Consider the following 10,512-nt stretch of genomic DNA (forward strand, 5'->3'; position numbering starts at 1 on the left):
TGCCCATGGCTCAGCAGTGGCACAAATGTTACAGGAATAAGAAACTTATTTTCTTGGATTTAAGCCTGATCTTCCACATAAAACCCATGTGTGACACTGAGGGGAGCTAGGAACCTGAGACAAGCTAGGTCAAGGGCCTTAGGGGAAAGCCTACTACTTTTATTCTGCTGGAGAAACATAGCAATAAAATGGCATAATAATAAGATGGCGAATGGCATATTGTGATACTCTTAGACAGACACTCTACTCAACTCTGAGCAGAGAATCATCTTGTAGAATATATTAATCAACCCAGAGACCCGCAAGTGGACAATATGCAGAAAATAACAAACTTTAACATCCTCAACCCTAAATAGGATGTCTATGTCACAGTCCTCTCCTCAAGGCTCAGGGATGTATGTAGAAGGGGAGACAGGAAGGTTTACAAGAGCCGGAGGTAGTAGACAGCCTCAATGAAACAGTCTTTTCAGACACAACAGGACAGAAGCACATGTGACATCACGCACAGATCTGCATAAGCTGAAGGCCGACAGAAAGGCCCCATCATGGAGGGGAGGGCTGGGTACATAATCCCAGCCCTAATCAAAAAGGCATTTGCAATTTATAAATGTTGGGAGAAGAAAATTTGATCGTGATGTCAGGTATATCAGCCACACTCCATAGCAGGCCCTGTGATCAAAGAGAGTCAGCCAACACAAACTGGGGGACATGGTTTTTTTGTTTTTGTTTGTTTTTAAGAAAGAGGAGGAACACCCACTGAGAATTCAAACACAACATTTAATGGTGTGGAGTTAATCTACCAAATGTTTTATGCACATGAAAACTTTCCTTCTTCGTCCTGCTCCCCCTTTTAATGGCACCAACACAATCTATTTTGCAATTCTTCCACTGTGGCTCTATTTTTAAAAGTTTAAAACCTTGAGTTTTTTTTTTTTTTTTTTTTTTTTTTTTTTTGGATTAAGGTAAATCCTTTTCTGCCTGTGTTTCTTTGACCTTGGACTCTGCCTCCATTTTGGTGTGACATTTAAAGCCATCATTCAAGGTTCACACATACAGTTATTAGTGACATTTAAAGATGAGTTTGTGTCCTGGAATTAGAATCTAGCTGTGAACCCCTAGAGAGAAGTCCATAGGTGATGCTGAAGATGTGTGTGGCTCTGAATGTCTGTCTTCAGGTGTAGTTTGTGTCCAAGCACCATGTGTAAGCCCCATGTGTGTGACGGTGCCAGGTCCCTCCAACGGCTTGATTGTAAATCCCGAATCTCCCTGTGTGAAGAGAGATAACTGCAGAGTTTTCGCTTTCCACAGTTCCTGAAATGGACTGGAGACGGTCTCTTGGCAGAGGACACACCAGGAGAGTCTGTGGCTCTCCTGGGCTCCCAGGTTCCCCTTTCACACCACAGCCCTTTTGAGACTCTGAGGGAGCATTGAATATGACTGGGCGCCATGGTGAGAGCTCAAAGCACAGCAGCAGAGAAGCTGCGCTGTTTGAAGCTGACCTGGGTTGGAATTTTGTTTCTGTTGATCTATGTTTCTCTTCATTTTAAGGATTTTCTAGTTTTAAAAAGGGCAAAAAGGCAAGACAGTGGGTAGAACTTGGACTTAGAGTAGGAAACTGTATGTATACGTAGGTTCTGGACACATGTACATATTTACACATTTGATTAACAAAGTAAGGTATTTCTAATGATCACGAACTTGATTTTAATACAACTTGGTATATGGAATACTTTGTGCTAACTAGTAATAACCTGCCTCTCACCACTCACTTATGAAAGCCGCAACAAACCACTAGTGTGATATGTCCACACCATCTTCTCTGGTTAGATGCACCCCCAATATTACCTTGTCACCTGATAATACTTCTTCTGCCAATATCGGGTAGACTTGACTCAGAAGTTGTCATTATACATGGGGACTTACTTCTGCCATCTGCCATGGGAAGGGAGCTGGTATGGACTGGAACATAAAAGTGGGTTTTCTAAGAATGATCCTAGTGGCATTTGATTTTTCTCCCTTACATATCAGAGTCCATTCACAACTCTTCTCTACCACTTGTGCCTCACAGTCAGTAGTCATTGTTCCCAGTCCCTCAAGTAACACCTATCATTTGTCTCACTTTGAGGAAACTTCCTCACCTCCCAGAGACTGGGTTTTAATATGATTAAGACAACTATTATGATAGGATAAATTATCATTCTGCATCTAAAAAATATTCATAGCTCTGCTTGATTTTAGTAGATGTTTAAAAATGTTTCTATGGTCCACCTATTGCCACATGACAAAGCACACCCATATTTCTCCTGGATTCTAGAGTCAGACTTTGTGCCTAGAACCTGCTGATGAAGTGTGGGGTCAGTTACATGGCTGAGGTCACCTGTAGCTCAGATGCTCATGGGCTCAGAGGCAGCCTTATTCTGTCTTCCCCTATACACTTCCTGTGGGTTGTTCTGGGCTCACCTCACTGCAGTGAGGTGTTATTGACAGCAGGAAAGCTTGAAATCCATTGTAAACACCTCCACTCATTTCTACTGCATGTTCTTATACACCAGTGGGAAACTTGAGCCCTGTGGCTAACTAGAGAACCATTGGTAGCCAGGATCAGTCAGGGTCATAAGTACAATGAGTCAGCACTGTAGGCTCTCATTGCCAACAATTCACTTCACAACTTGCTCCTTCTCAGATCCTTGGGTATTCTGGCCATTGAACGGTGTGTACCTGTGATGATTTTAAACACCGAAAACAAGTTTGTTGAGAATGATTTCTCTCGCCTTCACTACATACATCAGAATTATTAAGAAGACTAAATTAAACAACATGAAATGTGTTTAGTGCTGTCTGGAATAGAGGATTCACCTACTCATTTCAAGCTAGCACCAGTTTCTGTCTTCTCTCTTCCAAGCCATTTTTCATGGGACTTATAAAGTAAGGGCATATTTTTGACAATTTTATATCAGAACATTTTTTAAGCTAGACATGGTGGCCTATGTTTGTATTTCAAGTATTTCAGAAAACTGAGCAGTTAGATATCCATGAGTTCAAGACAAGACTAAGTTCCAGGTTAGCCTGGGCTAAAAACTTGAGACTCTGTCTCCAAAATAATATAAATTTTAGTTATAATGTAAATCCATTCATAAATAAAACAATAAGGGGTTAATTTCATACTATGAAAAACTATTGTGTCAGATAGGCATATGGTTTCCTGCCTTGTTCAAGAACTAGGCATCTTATGTACTATACCTCTGTTTTCATGTCTTCACCGTGATAGGAAGATTCCACTCACCTCTCCATTCCACCTACCAGCTGTCTATCCAACTATAAACTTCTCATCCATCCATCTCCCCATCTACCCACCCATTCAGTCTTCCACCCACCTACCCACTGAGCCATTCACTTATCAGTTGAAATGCTCATTTTCCCACCCATCCACACACTCACCCATACACCCGCCTATTCAATCTTCTATCCACCTGTTTACCTATCTGTTCGACCAACTTTTCCCAACCATCAATCCATCTACACATCCACCGATTTGATTAATTATATAACAACTAATTTTGCACTGTTAAATTTTGTGATAGATGCTGCCCTACTGCTTGAAGGCTTGGTATCAGACAAGGGAAACACAAGTTTGTTATGTAGAGCGTGATAAAGGAAAGGGTACAAAGAGAAAGAGCCTAGAGATCATCCGAAAAGACTATCCTGAAGGCAGCAGTGTGACAGCAGGGATCCGATAACTGGCGTCACTGTGACTATCCCCATCTAAAACATATGAAATAAAGAGACAGAATAACAGGTTAACTTCCACATATTCTTATGTGCATACATACATAGGTCTGTACACATATGAGCATGAGTGTAATTACAGACAAAACCAGTATAGACATAAACATTCTAAAAGGCTATGGACATGATTATGTATTTATTTCCTGTGACACACACAAATTGTTACTAAAGAAACTAAATAAAGGTATTTTAATGACAATAAGTAAATAAACAAACCTTTCATTAGTGTTCAGTGGGTCTCTTTTAATCTGTACAAACAAGTGAAGATTTAACATAAAGAAATGGTTATTTATTCATTATACATGGAACATAAAAAAGCTCAAAATAACAGATTTTTTTTTTTAGTCACCGTAAGTGACCAACAAAATTCTCACCAAAATCAGGGTTCTCTTAAGGATATTATATGTAAAAATTAAAACATTTCTATAAAAGTATTCAGTCAGTTGCTACAGTAATAAGTAAAAATTTGATGTTCCAATTTTGCCAAACTGATAGAGGATGCATTTTTATTTTGGTCTCCTCGAAGTAGGAATAAATAATTTATCATCATGCTTCTAACGTACACTTCCTCTAGTTGACAGAAGAAAATTCAATTTACATGCAGTGATTCAATTCATATTAACATCTGTGCCTCGTAGGACTTTAAAAAGTAATTTTTGGAAAAACGGAATGAGCACATGTGTGAGAAAATAATACATGGGAGATACCGGCTTCTAGTACTTTGATTAGACTTGGCTTCCTGAAAGAAAACAGTCATAAAAGTTTTTTCTGCAAGGCTTACAACTGTTTGGTGGTTTGAGCAGTGTACAACATCAAAAATCGGTGGCCATTGTGCCTGGAGAAATTGTATGAAAGGAGAAAGGAAGGGGAGTGAACACAGGGAATCTGGGGCACGATGGTAGAGTCAAAGCTGTGCCTTGGTGGTACAGAGAAGTTTCAAAATAAGGGAGAGTAGGCTAAGTCCCAAAGAGCAGACGATTATGAAAGCATGCCATGTAGCAAAGAAGGTGACAACGAAAAGTGAGAAAGAAAGCGGGTGACCCAGCAAGAGGGAGCAAGGAACACAGGGTTCCAACCATGCACTCCCGGAGGGGAGGGGAAATATAAGCTTCATTCTGAAGGTCTCCCAGGAAGCCATGGTGCGAAGTGTCCAGCATTCATTCCTCCCCACCAACCAATTCCAACAGAGCATCAGATCCACTTTGGGTGTTTGTTGGGACTCCTCCTGTGTGACTGGCTAACACTCAAAAGGAAGCCATTTTGTCACTCTATAAGCCTCAGAGAACTGCAGCTGGGCATCCACTTGAAATGGAAATTTTTTTTAGTTTTATGCTCCTTGGTGGTACAATACATACTTCTGAGTCTTCCTTACTTGGGCGTTATTGCTGGTACTGTGTCTCGAGTTACCCTTTCTGAATGGTGCTAGACATTGAGTCATTAAAAGAGGGCTTCTCGCTGAAAAGATCACGTCATAAAACTGTAAGATGCGTCCATAGCAACAGATGTACCAATCACAGCACAGAAGACACACAACAAGGTGGGCAACGTTCACTCCCGGGTCTTCCATTGCTGGATGCCACGATACTGAAGTGGTTAAAACGACGAAGGGTCTGAGGTCTGTTTATAAAGATGATCGATGACGTCATAGACAATCTCAATAAGCGGACCAAGGAAGCAAGGAAACCCATTGAGGACGTGAATAGGAACCTGAGGAAGTCAGGTTGAAATGTTTTGTTGAGTTGAAGTAAAAGCAGACACAAGTGGAGTGGCTGTTTGTTGCCTTCACTTCTTTGCTTCTCCACCTGGTCATGACCAACATTAACTTGGTTTTGTTAGAAGAAAATGACAGGCAAGAACACAAATCAAACCAAAACATCAACATCATTTCCCGCTACCACCCTGCCATCCCCCACCCTCTGCCCGACTTCCCAGCAAGGTTTTGTTCAATGTCCTGGTCGGATCCTTTGAAGCTAAGTTGGTATGAGTCAGGTTTCGATTCAAGCTCTGTCCAGTCTTGGAACAAAAGCTTATCTTGTTACTCCATCACACCTTGGGATAAAATGAAGTAGAAATTGAGATGTCAGAAAATGCAAGAAATGACCCAGGAAGAAAGAAAGAGGTCCAGGCGACTCTTTGTCATATGGCTTCCATTCATGTAAAACTCCTCTCCAGTTATTCACCCCAGACCCCTGCTGGCCAGGATAGTGACTACAGTATACACTGAATGGCCTGGGAAGCCATGAGCCTGAGAAATCAGGATTTTGCAGAGGCAAAGGCAGATTTCCTGGGTTCCTGACTCACTCAAACCAACTGCAAGGGAAGTTATAAACGTGTATTTGAAATGTGCTTTCACTGTATGATTAACAGAAAGCCAAAAGGATCTCAGATCTTGAAAAAAAAACTGTAATTATTTAAAATCTATAGGGGAAAAAATGGAAGCTGATATAAGCAGGGAGTTATGTACGAGTGAATAAGCACCATTTAAATAATTAAATATGAATTTCAACGGAGTTATTAGAGTTATAATCTGAATGGAAAGGCTGATGATAAAGGCAGAAAGAATATTTACTTTGTGACAATTCTTATTTCAACTGAAAATGGGAGAAAATGTCAATATGGTAATGAAGAAAATTCAGAGCTGAAACAATCAACCTCACGTAATTATCTATTCAGAAAAATAGCATATAGCTGAAACCAAGACTATTATATCATTTAATAGAAACAAAACTATAATAAGCGCTATGTCTGTTTAAATACCAAAGAAAAATACCAAAAATTGCACCTTAAGATCAATCATCTGTAAATTGGACTTTAATTACATCTGCTCTCTCTGATAAAAACCCATGGCTAGCTGGTGACTATTTCTTTTTTCTCCACCTATTTTAATGCTGAAAATGAGCTCTTTGTTGGGACATTCTCTATTTCTCACAAAAAGAAATATTACAGCTTCCTTCACACATTCCATCAGATGAAGAGCCCAGAATGAATTGACTGGCTTCAAGTCCATGATTCATCCCAGGTTCACTAGGGACAAAAGTCACAATGCAGTCAGGTAGACCGAAATTTAAGGAAGGTCTGTGTCTAGAAAGAATAGGGGATTGGGATCCTATGTAATTAGGCAGGGAGGACACAGAACAGTGACAGTCTGCTCATCAGTACAAAAACCCTGGGAAGGTGTAGTACTTGTCCCTAACTAAAAATTACTAGCAACAAACTTACAGTCAAACTAATCCAAAATGAATTACATTACTATATGTAAAATTGCAACAATAAATTCATAGGAAAACCAAAACCTAGCCTAGGAGAGGTATAAGTGTCCAAATCCAATAAATGGAAGGAAAATAAGAAAAAGTAGATCTTCTCAATTTAAAAGAAGATTCCATGTGGGAGCCAGTGAGAGAAAGCATATACAGTCTTCAAAGTAGGAGGAAATATGTGTCAGTCCTACTTCCAACAAAGATGATATGTGTGGCACCTTTACTTAAGGATTCCATTTCAAAACTGAGGGAAAAGAAAATATTAACGGAACTCATGTAAAAGATGTTAAAATAAAGTTCAGTGAAAAGAAAAACTAACCACAGCATAGTCTTCCAGAACTGGGATGTAGTAGAGATTTAGTGAGGGAAGCTCCGACCTCTATCAACATGAGGCAGTCCAGCAAAGTGAGCTCCTTGCTGAACAAACCCAGCAGCACTCTGACAGTTCTCGTTGTCTTCCTCATCATAACCAAAAGGATAGATGATTCTAAAAAAGATCATGTATTTTGCACTGCCTCTTCAAGACAAATAATCACTAATATCCCCAGGGAAGAGGATCATGGCAATCAAGGGAGTTGTTTATTGTTTTGCTTTAAAAATATTTCTGTTGGGAAATTGGGACAGTATAGAAAACAAGAAAGGTAAGGACTTAACCCATAGGATTGGAGTAGATGTAGAATCAGAACTAGCAGTATATACAGGAGTAACACTGAAAGACAGATATATGGCTGATGATCAGTGACAAATAGCTAGATAATAGAAGACAAGTGGATAATAAATGATAGGTAAAAGGCAAGATGTGTGGTAAATAAGTATAGATAAGTCATAGATAGATGGAAAGATAGATGGATAAAGAAAGATAGATAGATAGATAGATAGATAGTAGATAGATGATAGATAGATGGTAGATAGAGAATGATAGATTAGATATATATAAGATAGATTATAGATAGACATATAATGATAGAAAGATGATAGATTAGATAGATAGATAGATAGATAGATAGATAGATAGATAGATAGATAGATAGATAGATAGGACAGATAATGTTAGGTATATTAGATAGATAAAAAGATAGTGATAGGCTAGATAGATTATAGATAGACATATAATGATAGATAAGATGGAAAGATGATAGATTAGGTAGCTAGAATAGATATATTAGATAGATGATAGATTAGATAGATGGATTATAGATAGACATAATGATAGAGTAGATAGAAAGATAATGATAGATTAGATAGATGATAGACAGGTGATAGATTGATATAGATGACTGATAATAGATATGTGATAGATTTTGATGATCAATGATGTTTAGATAGAGAAATGATTGACTGATAAACAAATCATAGACAATAGACATCCACTGATGGCAAGCAGGTGGGAAATCGGCATCAACGTCATACATGCATCCCATCTGTGCTGCTCAACACAGATTGGAACCAATGACATCTTGGTAGACACAAATGCAGCCAAGCCTTCAGGTTTACATGCAAATATACTTTCCTAATAAAATTAATCAGAGTTATTTATCAAATATAAAACTCTGAGCTGGGGTAGAAGACAACAATCTTTCACCAGGAGCTATGGTGTTCCTGGAGATCTTAGGGACAAAGCTCGAGCCCTGGCAGACTCAACAAGCTGGGCATAGGCACCATATACACACAATGGGCACAGTTCTAAAGAAGAGAAAGACTCATTCAATATGGCCACATGGGGGCAAAGGCCAGACAAGACACTAGTGACTCCTAGGCCTTTCTCTAGGGCCTGACATGAGGTTTAACATTAACAGAGCATAAAAGATGTGCATAACCAAGCAGTCCTGTCGGTCACCGGCAATTATTATTTTGGTCCCAGTGTATCCTGAGGGTGGTCTGACAACTTGTCAGACCTATGTGAAGTCTCATCCTAGGAGAAAACTTCCTCCTGGGTCTGCAGCAAGCTTCAGTCTCCCTTCCTCCCAGCACTGGATTCCCATGGACACTAAATCAGTGATTCTCAACCCTCCTAACTCTGCAACCCTCTGATACAGTTCCTCATGCTATGGTGACCCCCCATCAAGTTATTTTATTTCCTACTTAATAACTGTAATTTTGCTACTGTTATGAATTATAACGTACACACCTATGTTTTCTTTCAGATGGTGTTAGGCAACCCCAATGAAAATGTTGTTTAACCACCGAAGGAGTGGTGACCCACAGGTATAGAACCACTTGCTTTAAATCATTCTGGTCCTGACATGGGGCTTAGGTTTCAATGGAGAGGGCAAAAGAGGTGTGCATAGCCAAGCTGTTCTAGTCAAGGTGTGGGCCCGCTCATCATTGTCCCTTCATGGTCTCAGCTGTGGTATTACTTGAGCCAGGCCCTGTCTTTCCCTCTTCACAAGATGAATCTGCTGGGAAATTTCCAGTTTCTTTGTGTGCCTTGTCTGAATGACCAGATATTTGAATGGAGGGATACAAATGTCCCTTTGGAATGACTTCATGGCTATGAAGGTGGTTGTTTTTTGTTTTTGTTGTTGTTTGTATGTCTGTGTGTTTGTAAAAAATCTTTATTCCTATGAAATACTTGGGAATTCTAAGAAGACAGCACACAGGGTCCTTATTCCTTTCAATGTTTCTGAAAATACATGAGCAAATGTGTGCATAATTGTGTAGGCTCAGCTATTCAAGTGACTCAGCATGCATGTGCACATGGGAAGGGGCATGGCGGGGGGAGAGAGAGAACAAATACAGGAAGTCGATTCTGGTACAAGTGTGTATGATTCCCCTGGGCCAGTAGTGTAATTGTCTGATGTTTGAGAAATCAGAGTAGAAACTGACAAACCCGTTTTGAGATGAAGATGATATAATAGAAAGGCTGAGCCTGAGCCTGAGCACTCGGGTCTACATCTCAAAATTTCCAACCATTCCGCACAGCACCTCTGAGCTTTTCATCATTGCTAAGTCTCTCCTGGACCAAACGTCCCATAAAGTTCACCTTCCTGGGAGTAAAGATCAATGCAGGAAGAAGAACATCCATTGGTTGTCTTTGATGGATCTATGATTGACTCCAAAGTCAGACAAAAAGTCTGGGGTATTCTATGGACACGTAAAGGAGACCACATCTGACGAGAGACCAAAGCCTTCTCTCAGAGCATCTTCCCAACCTATTTCTAGCTTTCATATGACACGAAATAAAATGAAAGCAATAATTTATCTGCCTTGTTTTTAAAATAAAGCTGCCATATCTCCAAGTTTCTTCTACCCAAAGCTATCCTAGAGTTTCCCTACTTTGCCCTGTCCTTTTGTTTTTCTCTGCAGCTCAGAGTAGGACCTCATGGGGTCCTGACACTGTATTTTTCAAGGAACCCACATCTCCTGCTGTCTTCTGTTGCTTTGCAAATCTCTTTCTATTTATGATACAAAGTAAAATAAAGCCCATTAAACCATTTATTTACATGAAATCAGGGCACTTGTTCAGACG

At 39.7% G+C, this 10,512-nt stretch overlaps 2 long non-coding RNA genes across 3 annotated transcripts; one reads left to right on the forward strand and one right to left on the reverse strand.

The window, feature by feature from the left end:
• Positions 1–3,630: 3,630 nt before the first annotated feature.
• LOC120097552 (uncharacterized) lies at positions 3,631–5,525 on the reverse strand. Of its 2 annotated transcripts, XR_005495070.2 has the most exons (3): positions 5,142–5,525; positions 4,003–4,034; positions 3,631–3,762 (listed from the first exon to the last, which is right to left on the reverse strand). It is a non-coding gene; the product is annotated as an uncharacterized LOC120097552 (long non-coding RNA). The 2 variants fall into 2 exon arrangements; XR_010058492.1 differs by having other exon boundaries at positions 4,003–5,525.
• Positions 5,526–8,886: 3,361 nt separating this feature from the next.
• On the forward strand, positions 8,887–10,273 carry LOC134482418 (uncharacterized). Its single transcript, XR_010058493.1, has 2 exons — positions 8,887–9,248; positions 9,966–10,273. It is a non-coding gene; the product is annotated as an uncharacterized LOC134482418 (long non-coding RNA).
• Positions 10,274–10,512: the final 239 nt, after the last annotated feature.

Source organism: Rattus norvegicus, chromosome 16 (genome assembly GCF_036323735.1).
Source record: "Rattus norvegicus strain BN/NHsdMcwi chromosome 16, GRCr8, whole genome shotgun sequence".
Taxonomy (NCBI): domain Eukaryota; kingdom Metazoa; phylum Chordata; class Mammalia; order Rodentia; family Muridae; genus Rattus; species Rattus norvegicus.